This window comes from Eriocheir sinensis, chromosome 14 (assembly GCF_024679095.1).
Source record: "Eriocheir sinensis breed Jianghai 21 chromosome 14, ASM2467909v1, whole genome shotgun sequence".
In the NCBI taxonomy this organism is placed as follows: Eukaryota; Metazoa; Arthropoda; class Malacostraca; order Decapoda; family Varunidae; genus Eriocheir; species Eriocheir sinensis.
This window is the reverse complement of record NC_066522.1, coordinates 17,865,682-17,870,282: the sequence shown is the minus strand read 5'-3', so window position 1 is coordinate 17,870,282 and position 4,601 is coordinate 17,865,682.

Sequence of the window (4,601 nt, the reverse complement as noted above, 5' to 3'; positions counted from 1 at the left end):
TATTAGTCACGTGATATTAAAACCAAAAGGAGGAAAAATACAAGGAGGAGTAGTAACATTATTGAGGGAAAATAGGAGACAGTGGAGAAAAATAAGGCTGATTGTAAGGAAAGAAGGTAGATATGTAGCAGACTGAAGTAGATTTATTTGAGAAGTCTGAATAGCGTGAGAACGATAAATAAAAAAATATGTAAATAAAACTACATACATTTTTTTTTTTTTTTTTTTACAGCAAAGGAGACAGTTCAAGGGCACAAAAAAAGTAAACATTAATAAAAAAAGCCCGCTACTTGCTGCTCCTAAAAAGAATCCAAAGAGGTCATAAAATTAGGTCATAGGAACACTTACTGGAGCACATATTTTTACCTCTTGTTATAAAGCTCGCCGTTATCAATCAGTGCGGCAGAAGTGGCCTCCTATATGCTTGTTAGGTGGCGTTAGAAATATGGCACTGTTTTGGGTGGAATTATACAGCAGTTAACATACATACATACATGCATACCTATACATCCAGGCACTCCGTTCATTGCCTATGCAGTGGATGTAAAAGACTCTTACTTTTGCACGTTGTAGAGATGTAAATTATTATTGCAAAAGAGAATGTTTAATGTTTGTGTTATTGTTCTTTTTGTATTCTTGTTTACGTATTTATTTATTTGTTTGTTTGTTCGTGAGCAGTCTCCTGTGCACAATTTTGCCGACATCTCAACCAGTTTTTCAGGGAAGCTTCGTGTCCATCCAAAATAGAACCCATTGAATTTTTGATGTCAAAGGTCAAAGGTCCGGGTCGCACAAAACGTCAGACTGGCCATAACTTCGGTTCTCGTCATCGTAGGGACTTCATTTTTACTTATTAAACGAATATGAACATTTTTTTTTAATATGTGATTATTAAATGCCAACCACAAAACAGTACAACGAAAAATCTACAAATATATCTCAACCAATCAGAACATTTAGGGGTAACTTTCTAAATAATTCAATACCCCTCATCCCTACCCACCAACGTATAGGAAAGGCACATGACCTCTCTCTTCCCTTCATTACACCTACCTGGGCTATAAACCAAGCCTTAGCAGCTACGTTAAGGGCGGCTTATCTCCCGCGCGGTGGAACGGTAGGGGAGCGGGGTTAGGTGCCAGCGTTGGGAGCCGATAGCCGGGCGATGACCAGCCCTGCGTGGGTCAGGAAGCCGCGGCTGTATACTTGAAGCCTGAGTTGTTGCTGTTTTGATCGCTTCTTTCCTACCCCTCGTCTGTCTGTACCCAGTCTGCTAATTTCCCATCCTTTGACAGTCTTTATTCAGTCTGCTAGTAAGGGCTTATGCTTCCCATTAGCTAGTTAGTAGTGGTAAGGAAGTAACTAGAAAGCCCCTCCTCCCTTCTTCCCCTCTCATACTAGTTCTGTCACTTTCCTTCGCCTTACAATATATTCCGAGAGTTCTGTTTTTTTGTTTTGTTTTTTACATCAAAGGACAAAAAAAGTCTGTGTATCCTGCTCCTGCTTTCCTTTGCTTTCTTTACTTTTTCTTCTCCTGCTTTTCACTTTGTCTCTCTGCTTCTCTTTTACTCTCTCTCTCTCTCTCTCTCTCTCTCTCTCTCTCTCTCTCTCTCTCTCTCCCGCTCGCTCCTTAGTTCGTCAATGCATTCCAGATTAGAACTTCATCATTACCAGAATCTGTTGAACTGTTGATCCTGTCACTCTCCCAACCGGTGTATGGTAACTAATGTTGAATGATGGCAAATTTAGATGGCAACGCTTCCTTCCTCCGTGATAATAACGCACGGTGAAAATAAGAACTTGCGAGTGACAGAACGACAAGTAATATAAGGAAAGTAATATAAAACGGCACAACGAGAGGACGACACAACACAAGCAGTCATAACGTAAGAAATATGAAACGAAGGGAGGGAAAAAGTTAGTGCGTGTGATCCGAGAGGAGAGAGAGAAAAAAAAAAGAAGGGAAAGCAATATGAAAGAAGTGCGGGGGAAACAGCGATCCAGGGAAAGTAATATTAAGTCACGGGAGGAGAAAGTCGGTGTGATGGAGGAGAAACTGAGCGAAAGAAGAGAGAAAACAGGGAAATTGGATGTAATAGAAAGTAATGGGCGCTGGAAATAAAAAAAAAGAGAGAGAGAGAGAGAGAGAGAGAGAGAGAGAGAGAGAGAGAGAGAGAGAGAGAGAGAGAGAGAGAGAGAGAGAGAGAGAGAGAGAGAGAGAGAGAGAGAGAGAGAGAGAAAGCCACAGACATAAAACAACAGGAAAAAACCGGAAAGAAAGAAAAAGAAAGAGAAAAACAGAAAAAAACAAGAGAGAGAGAGAGAGAGAGAGAGAGAGAGAGAGAGAAGTAATATGAACGCGTAATATGAAGCGATGGCAGAAAGGGAGAGAGAGAGAGAGAGAGAAAACAAGGGAAACTAAACTAATATAAAGTCTTGTAACGTTATTCATAAGAGTAAAATATCTTTCATGGTGTTATGTAATGGCCTGACTCTTTCTTGCCTTGCCTTGCTTTGCCTTGCCTTCCATTGCCTTCCATTGCCTTACCTTACCTTGCTTTCCCTTCTCTTCCCTTCCCTCCTCTTTCCTTCCCCCCCTTTCCTTTCCTACCTTTTCTCTTCCCTTCCCTTCCTTTCTTTCTCCAACTCTTGTCTTTCTTTGCATTGCCTTACTTTCTCTTCCCTTTCCTTCACTTTCCTTGTCTTCCTTTCCTTTCCCATCCCTTCATTTCTCTTCCCTTCCTTTCCTCTCCCTTCCCTTCCCTTCCCTTCCCTTCCCTTCCGTTCCCTTGCCTTCCAATCTCTCCTTAATCCAGTTTATTAATTTCCTTTCCATCCCATCCCCTTCCTTTCCCTTCTTTCCTTAACCCTCGTATTTCCCTCTCTCTCATTGCCCTTGCCTTTCCGTTCTTTCCTTTCCATTCCCTTCCTCTCTTAACCCTTGTCTTCCCTTCCTTTCTCTTCCTTTTCCTTGTCTTGCCTTCCCCTCCTCATCCTTCATTTGCCATTTCATCCCTTCCCTTTCCCTTGCCTTCAATCTTTCTTCTTTGCCTTCCTTTCTCTTCTCTTGCTTTCCCTTGATATGCCTTGCCCTGCCCCCCCTTGTCTTTCTCTTATTCGCCTCGTCCTGTCTTAGTCTTGTCCTGTCTTGCTCTGGTATTCTCGTCGCGGCGCATTGTGGATCATCCGTCATGTGCCTGTCTGTCTGTCTGTCCGTCTGTCGGTAGTGGAATGTTCCTCCCCCTAACACATCTCACGAGGCACAGACAGACAGATATCGGCCTTTAACAAACCCCCCCTCCACACCATATCCGCCTTCCTCCTCCTCCTCCTCTTCCATTCCTTCCTCCCACTAATACTTAGAACTCCCTATCAACTTACCTAACCAATCCCTACCTACCTACCTACCTACTTACCTTCCCTCCTTAGTAAATTAATGGTGTTTGAAAGTATAAATTTCTAACATCACCCTTAAATTTTGTGTTAGTCTTCATTCCTTGCTACATAGAAATAATACTGCACGAAATGAATGGAATAAATGAAAATGAGATGGAAAGTCAAAATGGTTGATACGAAAACCTAATGAGAGAGAGAGAGAGAGAGAGAGAGAGAGAGAGAGAGATACCTTACCTGGGTCACGGTAGATCAACCCAGAAACTCGCCCTCTCCATTAGGCATCGTCAGGTAGAAACACAGGTAAAGGTAGACCTCCCCTCCTTACATTCCTCCCTCTTCCCTTCCCCTCCTCCTCCTCCTCTTCCTCCTACTTCTCCTCCCTCTTGCCTGCCCATCCAAGCGTCTGTCTCCTTTCCATCTTCTACCCTTCCACTCCCTCCTTCCCTTCCTCGTCCTCCTCCTCCTCCTCCTTCTCATTCCCTTAGTCCTCATCAATCCTCTTCCTCTGTCTCGTAGTCCTCATTCTCTACCTCCTCCTCCTCTCCCTCTTCCTTCTCCTCCTCCTCCTCCTCCCCGTAATTTCACTAATGCACCTCCTCCCCCACTCAAAGCCAAATTAAGTGTGATACTCCACAAATTGTCTCTCTTCGGCCAACCAACCAACCTGGAGAGAGAGAGAGAGAGAGAGAGAGAGAGAGAGAGAGAGAGAGTTAGTTAGTTAGTTAGTTAGTCGAGAAAACATGCAAACTAGTGTAGTAATAAAGCTAAAAAAAATATACACGTGAAATTAGAAGGATTTAAGTGAGAAAAAAGCTGCTGGTGTGTGTGTGTGTGTGTGTGTGTGTGTGTGTGTGTGTGTGTGAAAGAAGAAAAAAAAATATATTCATCACGTGTAAGAGAATAAGAAAACGTTGATGAAAGTATGACCAAAAATGGAGACGAGGGAGAGGGAAGGAGGGAGAGGGAGAGGGAGAGGGAGGGAGGGAGAGAGAGACAGGCGGGCTTGCTCATTAGAGTAAGTGAGGCAGAGTATTAAACTATTTATGCTGCCATCACCTCTCTCTCTCTCTCTCTCTCTCTCTCTCTCTCTCTCTCTCTCTCTCTCTCTCTCTCTCTCTCTCCATTATTTATTCTAGTGTTTGCTGTTTCATCTTTTGTTTGTTGACAGAAATTCTCAACTCGCTCTTTCTTCCTGTTCGTTTTCT